The sequence below is a fragment of the Cimex lectularius genome, unplaced genomic scaffold, assembly GCF_000648675.2.
Source record: "Cimex lectularius strain Harlan isolate CLEC.00 unplaced genomic scaffold, Clec_2.1 scaffold65, whole genome shotgun sequence".
In the NCBI taxonomy this organism is placed as follows: domain Eukaryota; kingdom Metazoa; phylum Arthropoda; class Insecta; order Hemiptera; family Cimicidae; genus Cimex; species Cimex lectularius.
Window position 1 is genome coordinate 1,134,244 of NW_019392646.1, and position 20,515 is coordinate 1,154,758.

The window sequence follows — 20,515 nt, forward strand, 5'->3', positions numbered from 1 at the left end:
ACGATAAGTTACACGATGAATTCAAATTATCGAGTTCTCAAGGAAAACTGTAATATGTACATACATGAGAATTTTTCCCACATGTTCAAAGTTCTGGCCATTATAGAAAAATGGTACATGAAGTTAGCAATAGCACCAGTAGATTTTACGTGAAAAATTACCTTTGGAACTATACTTAATTTTACAATCAAGTAGGCAGCTTAAAAATAAAAGGCCAGATTAATACGTCTATTACTTTGCGTTTATTAATACGTATATTTTGAATTGTTAAGATAATTTTGTCTATGAGTTATGCGAAATATAAATATACCTTATTAGATAATAGAATATTAATTTCAAAAAATGAAAATCTTTGTTCGTCCCAGGTTCTAGTTTTAAGACAGAGCTTTTATAGCGTTTATAATTAAAGTAACACATCCCTAATTGATGAAGATGTTGAGGTATTACAGAAAGTGAGTTTTTATTTGGTTTATTTATTTTTTAAATTTAAAAAATTAAAAGAGTTAATTATTTTTAAAAATTTTTAACGCTCTCAATTAACCTTGGTAAACTGTACAGAATAAGTAAACTAATTCTGTATTTCTCGTTGATTTAATTTTTCGTTACATTTCATATAATCTAGGTACCCCTTGAACATTATAATAAGTATGAAGATATGTTGAAATACGTTGGGAGTTGGACATATTTCGAGGTAATTTATATTGTTATTGTCATGAAATATTTTCCTAACCGTACCTTTTTGTAAAGTATTTATTTTATCTAAATCACAATTGGCCACTACACCATAGCTTTCTGCTCCATATCAAATTAACGATTCAACGACCAACGATGGCTTTATATACCATAATAATGGTATCTTGGTTAATGCAGTAACTCAAATGATAAATCTTATTACAAATGCTCTTAGGTTTTTTGTAAATACAAACAGTGTTGTTCTCAAGATAAGCATTCATTCAGTATTATTCCCAAATAATTTGTACTGGAAACCACACTTAATTTGGAACAGTCACATGCATCATTTTTATTACTAATCAAGCAGTCACAAGAGTGGTACATAAATTTACAGTTGTCGGTATTAATCGCCTGCATATGGGGTGCCCGGAATCCCATCACCAGAGTGTATTCGTGACTAAATGTTAATCATTTTTCATGTGCACATTTAGCAAAGGTGTCAAGAATTTTACGAGCTTTGGCAATTGCCGTATCAAACTTCTTATGGGTTAGTAGAAATGTCGAGTCGTCAGCGAATGAAAATTGCCTATCACTGACAACCATTTTAGCAATCATTTGTTAATTATTCAGAAATCGTGAGATGAGGTCTGGTGTGATGTAGGTTTCAGATAAACATTTTCTTTATCGTGCCAACGTTTCGATTTTTATTGAGATCATCTTCAGAGCCTGGGATTTACAAACGTTCTTTACATTTAACATTGTTTGTAAATCTCAGGCCCTGAAGATGATCTCAATAACGATCGAAACGTTGGCACGATAAAGAAAATGTTTTTCTGAAACCTACATCACACCAGACTGCATCTCACGATTTCTGAAAAATTATCGATTGACGGTCACTAATCACCACGCATCATTTGTATAGATGTTATAAAGAATTTAATTTAAACATTTTTCTTCTTGCTTATTTCATAAATAGCATCCAAATTTTGAATTCTCCCTAAAATATAATTTAATTTTGGTAGATAAACAATTAATAATACCATCAGTTGCCAAGAGCCTTGTTTGTTTATTTAAATTTGTATTATCTATTCGAATATTTCGGAAAATCGACTGTATTTTTCATTTTCAATTAATCTACTTGTACTTTCTTCTTGAATTTTAAGAGTTTGAATGTAGTTCAATGGATATCTAGGCAGATATTATATAAATGATATTACGTTCAAATTTGAAAGTTAGGATCGTAAATCTGCACGTCCGATGTTGACGTCTTTTTCTATCATAATCCTGACCATAAATACTCACCCTTTTTTTAGTATCGTTCTTTGGATATGGTTCATAGTTTTTAAAACTTATGCAAAGCCAATTTCACGTAGATAAATTTATGGTAAAAGATAAACCTGATACAGCTAAGATGCCAGAAACCGTTTCAGCACTATTACTTGTATGTATATAAAATTATTATGATTGACTCTCACAACATCCATTTGATTACATCAAATCCCATAGAAGATGAGCTTTAAAAGGCGTTGATTACTGGCACAAAAGATAAAAATTCAAATTGAAATATTTACCGAAATTTTGTCACGTGGTAATGGCCTACTTGAGGTAAATAAACATTTAAGCCAGTTTTAGTACAATTAAATGTATTTTATATAACGCAAAATAATTTTCAAACAAAACGCTAAAACCGACTTATTTGTTCTAGAAAGCTACGCGACAATTTAAGAAACCTATCATTCAAATTCCTCCAATTAGATAAAATGACTGGGCAAAAGATAATTCATTTGGCAGGGACGTTTAACCCAAATGACGTATCGAAAAATCTTCTCATAGAAGAAAAACAGAAAATCTTATCAACTATTTTACGTCGAAGAAACTAACCAATAAAATAAAAATCGATGTGAATAGTGGGGAAGGTTCATGATTTAACGTGATAATAGCCAAAATTTGAAAAAGCTTCGAAAAAGAAAGAATTTTTAAATTTACGCATCTATTTAACGCAGCAATAAGAAGAATGTACGTAATATTAATACATCTATCTGTCTATGTCCGTAATATATGGAAAGTGGCTGAGATCACTGTGATAGCAAAACCAGCGAAATCACAAATTAAAATTTTATTTTACAGACCCATGTCTTTCAGTTATCTAACAGCTATTTAAAAACCTAATGTTGAAAAGATTGAAACCAATTAAATCAAACCACCCGTTTGGATGGCAAGGTATTCAACCATGCAACAGATACATAGAATGAGTGATACAGCTGAAAGGTAAAACGATTTCTGTTTTATTCCGTCAGTCTATACGTAGTACATAATCTAGAAATAATTTTCTCAACACAATATGTTCAACTTTTGGCAGATGAAAAACGAACCGACTGCAAACGGCAATTAACAGTAATCATGACTGTGCAGATGCTTGGAAGATCAAAATAATCGACCAGATATCCGTAAATATTGGCATCACAACTGGAATTCAATCCAATTGTCTTCAATGGTAAAGTTGTAATATACAGTTCATTAAAATAGGAAAATATTGAGGCATGTCGCTTGATAAAAAAATTAAACTAGAACGAACGTATCGAAAATAAAAGGAAAAAAAAATAACTTCAAACATTGACAACTTGGTCGGTTGCTGGGACAGAGTTTCGAAATATCCATACAAAATAAAATCATGATTTACAACCATATTTGATTTTAAGAATATCAAAAATAGGTCAGTCAGTCAAAGCTCTTAAACTTAATTATTAATTGTCGGTTGATCTCCACATAACTAATTACAACCACATATTAAAACCCTATTTGAATGTGTCACATAGACTCTAGGTTTGTGCGAAATATGTAACACTACCATAATACAACAGTTTCAAAATAAAGTATTATGAAACATGATGGGTGCTCGTTGGTATGTACGCAATAGAGAAATGCCAAAGACAAAAGCACAACCTAGGACTTCAAAGTTACCTAAAGATACATCGAGATAAGCTGCCTGCTACAATCAGTGCATTGTATACGAAACTAAAATTTGAAATTAAAAATGACCACAATTAATTAAGGTTTTTAGTTGAGATAAAAAAGTCAATGGCACGAGCGGGATTCGAACACACGATCTTCGGCTTGATACGCCGCTGCTCTACCACTTGAGCTATCGTGACAAAGATCCACTCAGACACCAACTTCCCATCTCAACCGCACCTTTTGAATGTTCCCTCCTTTTTGCCATTTTCGCCATTTTTTGCCATTTTGCGGGTTCGAATCCCGCTCGTGCCATTGACTTTTTTATCTCAACTAAAAACCTTAATTAATTATAATATATTAATTGGTCAAGCGGACCACGAAATTAGGGAATTAAAAATAATTTTGCGCTAGTTTATATGCATAAAAATTTATTAATTAGTATTTATGTCAAAGAAATAATAATCTACTTTTAAAGTCGAGAGTTTTTTAATTTATGTTGTTATTTTTTTTTTTTTTCTTGAGCGATAGTTTGGTATAAGGTATACTTTGTCTCCAGTACATAATCCTGTTTTATGAAATAAAAATTTCTCTATTTTACAAAATAGATTGGTTGTAGCAGAAGTTTTTGGCTTTTATTGAAAATTATCTCTGGCAAGCCATGCTATTTTTTATAACGTAAGTGAGTCTGACAGGTCATCTGCGTAAAACGGGACCGGTTTGTCTGTTTCGATTCCCATATCAGTCTATGTCCAGTAGTCATGACTAGTCGTTAGTAGACCACAAATACTTTAAAAAGTTCATGTAGTTGATTCAGAGCTGTAAATCAATTGAAAACAAGAAAAATCTACGTACCGAGTATGTAAAAGCGGATAATAGATAAGAAACAGATAATTGAACTATCTCCAAACGGGCCGGACGCGTGGTGAAGGCATAATGATTGACAATGGTGAAGGCAATGATTTAATTTTTGTAAACTTGGTAATTTTAATACCCTCGGCGGTAAGAAACGCTCTCGTCAGCCGTTCAAAGTGTGATTTGTAATTTTCTCGCGTTATATCCTTTTGAATAATTCAGCATGGCCTCGGGGGTTCGCCGCCTCCCTAACTGGTCTCAATCCTCGCCATGAGACCTACATTCAATTACTATCACTCTTAGATTCTTTAATTAAAATGACGGGGAAAGAGAAAGAGGGAGAGCCAGTTATCAGCCTATGCTCAACTAAAAAAGAATTAAAAATCATAGACGATTGAATTAATTACTTCCTATTTTGGTAACATCCACACCTCATCCTTTTTACTTATTGACACAGTCAATCAAAACGAAACCGGTTGCTCATTACTCAGCACCTACTCTTAAGTTTCTGATTAATGATTAATTGATTCTTTATTAAGATAGGGTGATTGGGCAACCACCAGAAATGTGTACATTCTATACGAAAGATCCAACTATTCATCAGCATTCAATTTGAGATAAAATGAGAGATATGGGTTCAAAATTTGAAAGTAAGCTAGAATAATGAAACCAGAATATTAAAAAGTAAAAATGATCATTAATTTGTCAGTGAAAACTGAACATAAGACTCGGGACATATGTTTTCCCGCTAAATAACAGGACTTGAAGTTGTATGACCACTACTGTTAAAGGAATTTTTGAATAATTTATTGAGTTTAGCGCTGTCAAGTTAATTCCTAACAATTACTCCTATTTTACTACCCATCTATCGTCTAAACCATCCCCCATCTGTCCACCCACCCATCTATCAATCCATCCATATATCAATAGCAGCATGTTTCAAACAGTTTAAGAAATTGAATGGCATGCAAACGTTCTAAAAGAAAATAATGTATCCACTGCTCTAAATTAGGTAATTTCCAAACGTAAGATTTATTCTAACTTGATAAACTGTTTTCATTTTTAAAAATTACGATCAGCCGTTGCAAACTATATACATAATTTAGTCATCATTGAACCACAATACACATGTTTATGTTTGTCCACAATATTGGTACTTTGCAGTTTAACAATGTCATTCTGGAAATCGCTTGATTTTAAATAATTTTAATCTTTACGTAGTTTTCTAATTCCTAACACTCACAGACTCCCAAACCCGATGACTTTATACAGACCCATCAGCCTTTTTCCTGTGATGGCAAAAATCTTCCAGAGATTACTATGAAAAAGTTTAATACCCATCATAGATTCACATAAAATCATTCTTTTTCACAAATTGGGTTTTTGATAATATCCGATCCAGCAACGTTTCATAGCTGTTGACAACATTTTCTCCGCTCTAGAGGATATAAAGTGTTTCTTGGATGCTTTCCTGGATGTGGCTTTTAATAGGGCCTGCCACCAAATCACCCTTTATTATAAATATAATAATAACTAAAAACTAACGGTAACTAAAAATCTTAATTAATTGTAATACATTAATTGGTCAAGGGGACCACGAAATTAGTGACTTTATTATAAACTTGACCGCTTCCTACACACTACTTATTACCTTATACTGGAATCATATTTAACTGACGCTGCTTCAGAGTGGTGCGGCAACAGGTACTTTGATATTTCTTTATTCTTGGTCCAATCCTGTGTACCATTTATACTGCTGACTTTCTGTCTACCACCTGTCCGGATGACACCGCAAGTCTGTCTCCTAACCCGAATACAATCCAAGCGTCCTTAAACAACCAAGTATATCGTGAGTGTTTATTTACTCTAAAAAACAGTTTTATCCTGTACTATACATCAACAATAAAAAGCTACCGACTTCCAATCAAGTACACTTACCAATATCAAGATGCTGGACTGGAATCCCCTCAAAACACTCCCCGTCATTCTAGGGCTCAGAGTATTGCCACGTTTTTCCTCACCACGTTTGAAACAAAAATTATTGCTTGTAGCTCTGAAAAAAAATCGTGTACATTTACACAATATTTACCTTTAATGTACACACAGATGCAGACGGTACTTGGAATCAGAGCTTAAGGAATACGCCCAGAAAAGATGTAGAATCCCAAATACACGATTTAGAAGATAGCTTAACATCAGACTTTGACGAAAACTTTAAGAACGAAAATCTGCTATGACCTGTATTTCAATTATACAAGCCATTACTGCGACCTCATTGGACGTACGGAATAGAATTGGATTATAAAAACTTCGTAAGTTTTCAAACTTTTTATTTTTTCATAGATCCATTTCGAGGCTCTTTCCGCCTCCTCCTTAGTATATTTTTATTTTGACATACGACTGTTGACACTCAAAATAAAAATGTAGTTAGGCGGAGGCGGAAAGAGCCTCGAAATGCACCTACGTAAAAAATAAAAAGTTGTAAAAGCTAACGTTGTTTTTATAATCCAAATTCTCATCCATATCCAACAAAAAGAAAAGTAAGAAATAGAATTGTGGGGTGCGGCCAAGCTGTCCAATATCCAGCGCATCCAGTCCTTTCAATCAAAGGTCCTCACGTAAATGTGAGAGCTCCTTACTACGTTACTAACTTCAACATTCCCTTTTGTCACACTTCTTCCAAAACATCCAAGCTCTCGATCCATTCTATCACTACTGCCCAAACCCTCTCTACACTTTTCCATCCCGAGAACCGCCGTGTCGCCAACGAAGATCGCCTCGAGACCTGTTCGCAACTTAACCCATTTAATGATTGCGAGCGTTGGATGGTTTCTCTTAACCCAAACCAAAAATAATAAATAACCAGTGTCAACCTAGCTTAAAGGAGACAGAGATGTAACAATAGTGTAATAGCTAGGAAGGGGCTATGGTTCCTATGAAAGCCATTCTTAAGCAATAAAGACCGAGAAACGGACGTCTTCCTCCATCAAACCATTAGCAGAGCTAGTCAACCATGTGCAGTGCTAACCAAAGGGACAGTGTTGTATCGAAAAAAAAAAAACATTTCCGCACAAGTTTTTACATACATTTCATATGTAAAGGCTACAAATATTTTTCTTAATTATATTATTATTATATATATTATTGCTGCATTGACCACTTTTTGATCTTTTCTTTCTACATATAAATTTTTATAATTATTCAGAAATCGTAAGATGCGGTCTAGTGTGATGTAGGTTTCAGAAAAACATTTTCGTTATCGTACCAACGTTTCGATCTTTATTGAGATCATCTTCACTCTCAACACGACACGCAAGAATGGCACAATTACACAGAAGACAAACACTTTAAACCCTGAAGATGATCTCAATAAAGATCGAAATGTTGGCACGATAAAGAAAATGTTTTTCTGAAACCTACATCACATCAGACCGCATCTTACGATTTCTGAATAATTATCGATTAACGGTCACTAATCACCACACATAAATTTTTATCTCTCTTTTGGATTATTTTTTGCAAATATAATAGATATTAGACAGCTTGGCCGAACCCCACAGTTCTATTTCTTACTTTTCTTTTTGTTGGATATTGATGAGAATTTGGATTATAAAAACATCGTTAGCTTTTACAACTTTTTATTTTTTACGTAGTATTTTTTGCTAATAAACAACTAGTATTTTGGTTAGTAGAGAACCCGACCAATATCTTCGTACTGGGGCAAAAAGACTACTCGCACAAACAGCCCGATGGCCGAAAGAGGAAATCCTACTTAACATAAGGAAACTAAAACCTTTAGGACATTTACAAGGCAAGCTCTCGTAAAATACGACTTAAGATTGGGTCTATTAACAGAAATAACCAATGTCAACAGAGCCTAGAGGAGACAGACAACTGAGCGTATACTTTGCAACTATCCTGCAATAGCTAGGAATAGGCTCTGGTACCTATGAAAGCCATGGTTGAGCAATGAAAACTAAAAAACAATCTTCTTCCAGCAAACTCTTAGCAGTGCTTATACACAATAGACGAAATTTTAAATGCAAACTGCAGAAGTCCCTATGACTTCAAAAGAAAAATAAGAAACTTCCTCGAAAAAAGTAAACCAAAGAACGGTTCACATGTCCTTGTCTTATCGACTAAACACCATTAACACGATTAAGAAGAGAGAACAGCTTCCGTGAATACCATTGTCGGGTTGAAAGAAAACTTTAGGCCATAAATTTCTCTTGTTTTAAAATTATATCAAACATTTATGTAAGTTATCTTTCAAATGTCGACACACTTCTTGCGTCGACCGGAAGGGCGTGGCGTTCATTTCCAACTCAGAACAAAACGTGTCTGCGTTCGACATTTGTGCCCGAGACCGTTTGGAGGTATTTTTCGCTGTTTCGAAATTTTGCCAAAGAACTGATCCCGGTTGGACAAAAGAAAACCGAACGCGTTTCACTCCACTGAGCCTGATACTAATAAACAAACGAATAAAACAAATGCCAGAATCGTTACTCAGAAGCATTGAAAGGATTTAAGCGACTATGAAGAAACTTCGATTGTAAATAGGCCAGCTAAAACAACCATATTAAAATAATTTTGGTAGAACTGAATGTCTAGGACGCAAGATAAACGTTTACGCTCAAAAGGTATGAAATGTATCCATGTGTCCATGGACAGCACAAGAAAAATATTTTCTTTGTACCAGTTCCTTATCTGCATAGATTTTACGATCAGTTGCGTTGGCAATAAAAAAGAACGTTTCCATTATGATACCTCACGTATTCATTTAAACCCGCTTGTTACAAGATACGTAGTTACATTAGCAAAAGGTCTAAATGGTTGAAAGATTGATCTATCTAAAATTAAATGTCATAGATAATGATGTCAAGGAGAGTATACTTCATGCGAATCTTATTTTTATGAACAAGAATTAAAACTTTTGATTTTTTTTCAATCATGGAAAATATGATTTATGTTGATAAAATGTCTCTGATGTTACACTGCCGAACGTGAAATTATCACATCAATACGCACTTTTATTTGTCATAATCAGCTCTGAATTAAAAAAATGGTTAGCTTTATAAGTGTACCTTAAAGATCTTAAAGCTGTTTTAAGGCTTAATGTCAACTGTACGTTGGAAGTGAAATAAAAAGGATGAGTTCGTTAATAGTTCAAAAAATGTATAAAATGACAGGCCAGAAAGGCCCTAACCAATAGCTTGGTATTTTCCGATCCTTTCTATCCTCGCCGATTGGATCTACCGCGAAAATGGGACGATAACATACATAACTAATTAACATATGCATAAATGTTAAAACATACAAATAATTAGTACAATAATTAGAAATAGTGATAAATAATTTTGTTTTATTGTACTGCTAACAAAATCAAATTCGTTTGAAGAACTACAGGGTATTAATCTTGCATAAATCATTCAGTGTCATAACAGATAATTCCCATTTTTTTTAAAATCTATTAACTTCAAGGATCTTCGTGCAAATATGAGAAGCTTTAAAACATTATATTCAAATATTAAATCAATTCATTAAATTCAGATAACATAAAATGTAAGTGAAAAATTTATGTACAATTAAAATGTAAACTAGCAATTAATTTATAGCGTATTAGCTACATTTTATATGTAACATTTCGCAACTTTTTTCTGTCAAGTGAGCAAAACAATATAAATATTGAAATTGCCGAACGTTTCACTTACCAACTTGTAAGGATACAACTAATAACGTTAAAATGAACGTAGGGTCGTAACTTCCCATACCATTAAATAAACGAATGTGTCGTATTCCACTTTTCACGCAATATCATAATTTATGTACCATTCTGCTTGGTCCGTTACTCTTATCGAAAAATATTAGACGGGTTTTCGAGCGTTCTTGCAGATGTTCCCAAGGAGCGGAGTATTTTTTTTAAATTATTTAATATGTTTTTCTGTCTTCCTCTGGGCATGTATTTCAAAGTTATTATATACCAGTTGGGTGGGCAAATATTTAATTTATTTAAATTAAGAACATAATTATTAATTAACTGAGAGAGTAGTAGTTTATTTAATAAATTCAAATTCGTTTTAATTACGCTTTAACGATTTTAAATACATAATTTCATAAAAATAACGAATCGATATTTTTGGCCTGAATTTGCAAGTGGATTTTTTTCGCGGATGACAGGTCTCCCATTAAAAATTCATAAACCATCTCTAATTTATCCAAAATTCAATGTTGGTACATCTCTTAGAAAGCGGCACTTTTCTTCTTATACCAACAACCCTTGGGAGATCTGGCTAACCACTCGATTACGAATTTATTTTTGTTTTTAATTTGTTATATTTTAATATGTTTAAAATGTATTTTTGATCGGCTCCTAGGACCCGTTGTCAAGAACGCTGAGCCATTTTTCCAGTCTTTATTTGCCCTAGTTTGACCAAAAATAGTTGTATTAAAATCAATTCTCCCAAATTTTGACTCCGCAGCTTATGTGAGTATTGCAAAAATGTCGTAAAATTGGCCTGGAGAAGTAAGATAATTTTTATAGCCACACCAATTTTTAATATTTAAATTTTATTATTGCATTAGTTTATATATCAGTTAGGTGGGCGTTTTACTTAAATTAAGAAAATAATTATTAATTAACTGACAGAGTAGAATTTTATTTAATAAATTCAAATTCGTTTTAATTACGCTTTAAAGATTTCAACTACATAATTTTATAAAATATAACAAAATAGACATTTTTTGGCTTGTACCAGGAGAATTTTTTATTTTTTCGCAGATGGCGGGTGTTCCGTTAAAGATTTATAAGCCCTCTCTAATTTATCCGAAATTCAATGTTCGATGGTTCAATGGGCTGGAGAAGTAAAGTAATTTTTATAGCACACCAATTTTTAATATTTAATTTATTGCATTAGTTAAAAAAAAGACATTGTAAAGCCGAAATGCTTTTGATAAATCAAAGACCAATGCAAACCTGTATAAATAAACCCACCCAATGGTACGGCAAGAAAAGATAATGGAGACAACCTTATAAAAGAAACTTAACTTCATAGATATCACTCTGACCAACACTGAAGATGGCGAAATACGTATCGCATCTATTACATCAGTAAGACGACATTGGAACTTCCAAATTATCTTCGTGATATAACCGAAATTGATAAAATTATAGCAGGTTTTTCATTACTGGTTATGGAGCTTTTTTCTTTCATTAGAAGGGCCGTTTTAAAATAATATATTTATATCATAAAGGTGAGAGTAAAATTATTTTGGCCACCGAAATTGCGTAAAAATTGGGATCTAAAGTGTTACCAAGATGATTGCAACTCGTTCTGCATGCAGTTCCTCGCAAGAGATTTGAAACTAGTGATGGATATAGCAAGGCAACAAAAAATTCTTGCACGTCGAGATTGCTAACAAGGAGCAATCAGGTACGTGTCGGATTTCATTCCAGGCAAAAATACCAGATGATGCGATAACGCGGTTTGTTTGCCGCGACCGTAAGCGCGATTTTAACAAATTGATCTAGACCAATAATTGGTTCAGCTCAAGATTAAAACTAAACCAGTGTGTGTACGTGTCGAATAGTTTTTTCATCCGTCTGTCTTGCACAAGGTTCGAGGTTTCGAGATTTGTGACATGTCCGTCGGTGCCTTTCCCTCTCATTAGATCCGATGCACGCTCTTTCTCGTTTTTTACGAGCCATCGGTACAACCCTGCCCAATGTTTTACGACATTTAAAGGGCTAAGCGGGGCAAACTTTTAAGCTTTACGACTTATATTCAATCGTAGGAAGTCCGATTGAGTTATGGGTTTAAATATCACGCTGATACAACCCGCACAAATCACACTGATGTCTAAATTGCGGTCATGACCCTAAACCTTTACGGCCGACATCACCTCGCAAATGCCGATCAACCTGACAAGAAACATTACTTGGATTTTAAGCTGTAAATTATCAACTAATGCTTGTAAAACTCGATGAACATATTGGCCCAGATGGAGTAATCCTTTTGCGACGTGAACAGCCCATAAACTGAAGAAGTAATTTTCGGTTTTAAAACTGTATAAGGTATTGGAAATACCATAAAAAATTTTAAACACCTGGCAGACAAGCCATTGGTGTGAAACAATTTTTCTTTAAATTGTACAAGTAATATTTCATTTTAACTACATTTAGTCTGATATGATTAATATCAGCCTTTAATATTATTATTTTAAAATTTTCTTTTCTTAGAACTGTCGGTGAATACATAGGACTTTGAAACTTAAAATACACATTTTAAATTAAATGGTTAACAAATTTGAACATTTGCGTATAATATTGAAAAATTTGGTTTCATACATAATGAAATCCTGACGTCTATTTGAAATATCATTTTGGAAAATAAGTAATGATTAATATAAACAATTATCAGCAGGCTAATTGGTTTATAATTTTAGTTAAATCATAAAGTAAGATTTGGTGCATTAGACAACCCAATGGCGAATGAATTAATCTATATATATTTGATTTTCAATAAAAACCAAAAAGTATACTGTAAAAGTAATTATGTACCAATTTCAAAGTTAAGGTTGGCAGTCAGTACGTCCGATGAGGACGTATAATTCTTCGTAATTACAGCCGATAAAACTTTGTCTACCGTGCCGTTTTCCAGACATAAATTTCTTTAACACCTTCTAAAATGAATGTAAAAAGAATTTTACATAAAAAATTAAGAAACTAGATAACAGCCAGTACGTTCTGATACTGTTTTTGGTTATACAACTGTGTCGGAAGAATTTTCCTGGTTGCATTCTTTAGTACAACTTTAGTATTTTCTTAATGCCCAACTACCCGTTGGGTGCCTAGGAGGAGGAGTCAAACCACTTTAAAACAGTTCTTTCATAATTCTCAATTAAACAACCATAAGCTTTGACGGGATTCGAACCGTGGGCCGCTAGCTTGTCAAATAGGAGTCTAACGTCCTAACCACTCGGCCACCGCCAATGTTACAGTTTGTGCACAACTCCGGTTCTTTTTTTAAGTTTTTAACGTTACATTATTGACTAATAAATTTTTTGCGGGATTTTGACAATTGATCATCAATATTCACAAATCTTAGACTTCCACCCTCATATTCCTGAGGGTTGGCCAAACTAGGACATCAACTAAAATTTGTAACATCACTGTTTTGACAAAAATGTTTGTCAGTAGGGCAAATCTTAATATCTTTCTAATACCCACTGCCATATCCTATCACCTTATAACAGTGAAAAATTTCCCACTCAAGTACAAAAACGCATTTACTGTATAACAAATTATATAAATGTGAGGTACACACGGCGGGAGTTTTGATACCATTTCTACTTCCCTGAGTATATCCGCCGATAACTCCGTACTTTTGGATGAAGCGATATGGTTAGTGAAAAAGTTTATAAAATAGTCAACACAAAAACAATATTGCATTTTGTACACATAACATTAGCTTCTTAAATGTACTAACAGTACACTTCTCAATCTTTTGCAAGATTTTAATATGTAATCAAGTAATCTCTAATATCAAATCTTATGTTTTTATCTACTTAAAAAATCCTTATCGGTTCGTTCGTTAATTGCTTTCGGAATAATAAGCGCGTGAAATGTATTCTCATTATCGTAAACGACATGAATTATTTTTTGCTCATACGTTTTGAATAAAAATTGATCTTCTTTTAGTTTGCAAGCCATTTAAGGAACATTCTTTTTAAATTAACACGGTTCTAAACATCTTAATTTTATTTTTCTAATCAGCAATAGTAAGTCCTCTAATTTTCATTTCTTTTACGATAGAATTTCAAGCATTTTCTCTCAAACATTTATTTCACTCATTAAGTCGCGTGATTCTTAAATCATAAATGCCGGCAACTTTTGTGCCAAACAAGTTACGTAATCATAGCCTGTTAATCCGAGGCAAAAAATGTACATTGTTGTTATCATATATATATATGAGTAATATATACGGCAATTATAAAGGCAATAATGATTACAATAATATTCTAATAATTTTAGCTTCACACATAAAGTACACTTGAGGGTCATTTTTGTTTTTTTACTATTATTTTAAACGAAAAAGACAACAACAACACGCATGTGAAATTTGAACAAGTCAACTGAAACGTTCATTCGGTTCAACTTATGTTGAACTTGAAAGGAATTACCCATGGCTTGATCGAAAGTCTCGACTTCTACAACAAAAGTTTGACTGGTTGCAACTATGACAAAGCCATTTCATAAAGGCCGCGAAAGCGACATAAACAATCAATAAGGCAGAGTTCCAACGATTGAGGAGGCAGACGAGAGGACGGCGGCAGGCCCAAGGCAGAGCCACGCAGGATTTGGAATTACTCGGTCGCTTGCAACTTTAGAAAGACGATAAAGTAAAAATAAAAGTGTGTGACGTTATCAAGACAAAAAAACTGCTAGTGAAAAATTCTTGTGGAGTGGTGTTCGTGCATACAGGTTTGTTACACTATACTATACAACTTGTCCAGAGAAAAGGAAACCAAAAAATAACTTTACACTTAATTACATTCTATCATAAGAAAATATTCCCTTTTCCTTACTAACTTAGTTGTAACCATTTATAAGATATATTCGATTCATTAATTTGTTATTAATATAAGGATCTTTTATGTTTAACGGGTATAGACTTATTATTTTATTTTATTTTTTGTAACCATCATATTAATCTCACAACGTTATAAATACGCGCTCCCACAACGTTATACAACTTTAGTTGATCCATTCTGTTTAACCAAAGGTCAAACAACAGATTTCGTTCAACTTTAGTTAGAAACGAGTTGAACCAAGGGAACGCGCTTTTAGCGGTTGGCTTTTGGATTTTCCATATGATAAATATTTTCATACAAAATATGAGGTTCATGACAGCAGCATCAACAAAATAATAATAATAAAAGGTGCATCCACCGTCGCCCACATTTTTATGAAATGGAGTAGACGGCCATCACTTGGACAAACAGATCTACTCCATGTTTTTATTATAATCATGTTTGCCCCCAATTCTGTCATGACAATCAAATTCAATTTTTGACCCATCTTTTTTTATTTCTTCTTACACGGTGTTTTTATATATATATTTATAAAGTTGTAACAGGTTTAAAACCCCTTACTTTCCATTTTGCAAGGTAAATAATTGGATTCAATGCTCGAAAGGATGACTTGGGCATTAAATCAATTTACAGGAAAATTGAATCAAAAACATTCATCCACGAACGTCCATTCAGTATTAGAAATCGTATGTTTCAATAGTTTAAATCGAAGTACATATTTGTTAACCTTGCAAATTATTAATAATAGTTTCAATAAAAAATGAAATCAAAGTAATAATTGTTACTCTGATACTAATATTATAAAAAACCAAAATAAATAGATGGTATTGGAGTTGGAAAGTTCTATTGTCGATGGCGTTAGAATCAGCTCAAGCACCGAGAATAGTGAGAGTCTGGTTTCTTAACTCAGCGAATCCGAGCATTTTGTGGCAGCATCCTTGCATGACGGTACTATCTTTTACAAGGAAACCTGTCCCTGAATATTTCTCGCAAAGAATTTATGAGAGAATATATCAACAATTGGAAAAATATGCCAATTTGATGGGATAAACCGGCCTTGAATAATATCGTCTTGTCGATTAAGGTTGTTGACATAAAATCAACTATTTCGTCAATGCCAACAAGATCTTCTTCGCGTATCTATAGAGAAAAAGTATGATTATACATTCAAATATTACAGGTTCTTTAACAGCTTAGAGATGCGTGTTGGACGAATCATTTTACTGAGGTCTATTCTTTCTGGTTTAAACTGGTTTCGGCTTCGAACATAAAATGCACGTTCATAAAAATTTTAGGATAAATATTCAACATAAAAACAAAATAATAAAACATTACCAAATAAGATATATATTATGCTTCAAAAAATTGTGAAAACTATGTATCACTATCGTAAAGAAAAACTCTTCCTACACCATAAACTCTTCCATTGCATTACCGTTTCATTTACGGTAATTATAGTCAATTTTTCAATAGAGGGGGCAATTCCATTGATAAATTCAGAAACATATATTAAAAATTAAGGAGTCTTGCTAACATTAAGTAGCCACAGCCTGAATATACTAATGTTAAAGTATTTTCCATAAATCGCCCCCAAATGGCTTAATATAATTCCTCCTGTATAAAAAAGTATATTAAGAAAAAAATCCAATTAAAATCAAATCTTGTCTCTTTAACCTCTTACGTGAGGCGGTTTTTACCTAAATTCACCAAAATTCATTTAATCATGTAATTATTCAATTTATTTACTTCTGTTTTTGAACATATAAACTAACGCATTCTTTGAATTTTTTCATTTTATATAACAATGTATTACATATTTAAAGATTACATTTGCAGTAAACTCCCCTTCAATAAAAATTTTTCTATATTCTGATGTGTGTGGTGATTAGTGACCGTTAATCGATATTTATTTAGAAATCGTGAGATACGGTCTGGTGTGATGTAGGTTTCAGAAAAACATGTTCTTCATCATGCCAACGTTTCGATCTTTATTGAGATCATCTTCAGGGTTTAAAGTGTTTGTCTTCTGTGTAATTGTGCCATTCTTGCGTGTCGTGTCGAGAGTCCCCTGATGAGATTCTGATGGTAGCTCTTAAAATATTTATCTAGGGTACGTACTCTTTCATTTTTATTTTGTATTGAGGCATGACTTAATTTTCTTTAAAATCCTTATATAATTATTATATTGTTTGTATTGTTGTAATTAAATATAAATAAAAATGACAAATAAAACTTGAACGAGATCAACACTTTCAAAATCTTTACGAATAGAGCGGTGAAGATAAAAGTCCATCAACGCTTGACATTAATGGCTGATATCGTTGGGTAAAAGCCTTGCTACCTGCTATAAATTAGCAGTAAAATTAACATTTGAGTTTTGTTAAACCGGACAAAAAGCGTCCCATACTAACTTGAAACGAGCTATGATGGGAAAGCTTATCTGTAAGTTCCAACAAGTCGAATCCCGTTAAACTGCATTTTTCCTTATCTGCGTTGGACGTTATTTCGCTCTCGGAATTGGTGGATTTTCGAGCAAAATTAATGGCCCATTTATGAAGCTAGCGAGTAGATTGTAAACCTTCCTAAACATATTTAACCTTTTTAAACAGAATGAGAAGTTATTTTGAGTTGATATTCCAAAAAAAGAAGTAATTTGTATTGGTTATTGGTAATTGTAATGGTAATTGGAAGATTAAAATTATTAATCAATCGTAAAAGTTTTTGTTTAAATTTGGTTTATGTTATGTTAAATTTATTATGCTTGTATATATTTAGTAGATTTTGGACTGCTAAATCTATTAGTTATGTAATTGACCCACAATAATGTCATAAAAAAGTTCTATTAGAACATACAAGTCTTTTTTTTCTATAGATTTGAGAAAGGATTGCCTTTTACCTTGCAGTTCGTATGATTAATATTCCTTTCAAAAATGGCCCAATCTGTATGACAGGACCTTCATTTTGAATCGTTTCTATCAATGTGTGCTAACATCGGAATGGCAGTCAGAACTGGAGCGACTATCGCAATAGGGACACGCCTAAAAAAAGAGCGAATAGATTTTTTTTACCAGTTTCGATTGTGCCGGGCTTACATGAGTACTTCACCGACAAAAGGCTTTAGTTTTAGGATATTATCGAAGTTAAACGCGACCAGTAAAGGTCAATAGGTTAAGTGGGGTTCCTTGTTACTTTATCTTATACAGACCATCTCGAGACGGATCGTGTCTGTCAGTCCAAATCAAACCAGCGTTTATCCCGCGCTTAAAAAAGGGTTTAAACCAACAAGGATTAAATGCCGGTTAACTATAGGTTAAAGGTGTGCATTTAGTTTCTTACTGTCCATAAGTAAAGAAATCCTCCAGTCCCCGTTGCGTTGCCTTGAGCCGCTTAGGCCAAATCCTCCTGGCCCCTTTGGTCGTCTCCGCCTCATCGGGTTTCATATAATTATTTCTTTGGCCAATGCATAAAGTAAGGTCAGAAAAAAAAAAAAAAAAGTAAAGAAATGATATGTACCACATGGCTAATCGAAAATTAAGCCATTTTTTATTCCTCCAGTTTGACTGGAAAATTAATATAAATGTCCAATAATAAATTAAAATGATACGGGCATACTTATAAGGAATATGCTTTTCATCATCTTGCATTACTCTTAGAACTTTACGACTCCCGTATCAACCACTAATGATGATAGTTGGATTGAAAAACTCTCGTAAATCAACGTTATAATACAAATTAGACAAAGCCTTGTAAACATTTGATCAGTGCTTATAAAGTTATAAGCCTGTCAGCTGTCTTTCATAGACCAGGCATGTAGTTATTTTTTTATGATACTTGTTCGATATTTTTGCACTTATTGTCTGGTTGCTATTTCAACAGACTCAGTAATTTTCACATAAATTAGTTATTTATGAAATAATCACTACTGCATTTTTAGCACTTGGATAATTGTACCAATATCTGGTATGTATTCAAAGCTGTACAATAATAAATATACATTGATTACAATAATATATATTCAGGAAGTCACGATAGATGGTACAGTAGCGGCGTATTTAGCCGAAGGTCGTGGGTTCGAATCCCGCTCGTGACACTGACTTTTTTATCTCAACCAATATCTTTCATAAATGTGTGGTGATTAGTGACCGTTAATCGATAATTATTCAGAAATCGTGAAATGCGGTCTAGTGTGATGTAGGTTTCAGAAAAACATTTTCTTTATCGTGCCAACGTTTCGATCTTTATTGAGATCATCTTCAGGGTTTAGGACGTAGAAACATTGTTTAAATTAATTATTTAGAAATCGTGAAATGCGGTCTAGTGTGATGTAGGTTTCAGAAAAACATTTTCTTTATCGTGCCAACGTTTCGATCTTTATTGAGATCATCTTTAGGGCTCAAAGTGTTTGTCTTCTGTGTAATTGTGCCATTCTTGCGTGTCGTGGGCACTCTCAACACGACACGCAAGAATGGCACAATTACGCAGAATACAAACACTTTGAGCCCTGAAGATGATCTCAATAATGATCGAAACGTTGGCACGATAAAGAAAATGTTTTTCTGAAACCTACATCACACCAGACCGCATCTCACGATTTCTGAATAATTGTCTTTCATAAATATTAATTGAAAAATATTAATTGGTCAATCGGACCTCGAACTGTAATGGATTTAATATATGTAATAAAATAATTATAAAAACGTATTATTACTGATGAAAAGATTACATCGGAACTGGTTGAAGACCGTCAGAAATGATAGTAAATATTTTAAAAAAAATAGTTTTTAAAAATGTTAATTTTTATTACAATTGAAACAATGAAACGACTAGGATGTTCACAAAAATACTATCCGAATCTCCAAAATTCTACCATTCTACCCAAAAATATGATAGGATACTTAAAACGGATGAGTGCGGTTTGTCGTATTTGATGGCATTCCACGGTTTTTCTCGTTGAGAATAAATTTATTTTAACTTGAGTGTTTGAGTGAATGTAGATTTGTGGTGGAATATAGTGTGCCCCAAAGACCGACCGAACAAGGTTAGTTATTTTATCGTACTGGATGAATGTATTTATTTGCGTGATTCGTTGTGTGTGTGTGTGTGTGTGTGTGTGTGTGTGTGTGTGTGTGTGTGTGTGTGTGTGGGTGTGGGTGTGTGTGTGTGAAGAAGAGAGGGAAATAAATTTTATCGCGAAATATAGAGTGCCCCAAAGACTTGCCAAACTAGGTTAATTATTTTATCGTCCTGAATGAATGTATTTATTTGCGTGATTCGTTGTGTGTGTGTGTGTGTGTGTGTGTGTGTGTGTGTGTGTGTGTTATGTGGGTATGAGAGAGAAGGAGTTTGTGGAGGAATATAGTGCCTTAACCTACCAAACAAAGTTCGTTATTTCTCGTCTTAATGAATGTATTTATTGCCGTTATTCGTCGAGTTACCTCACCCACCA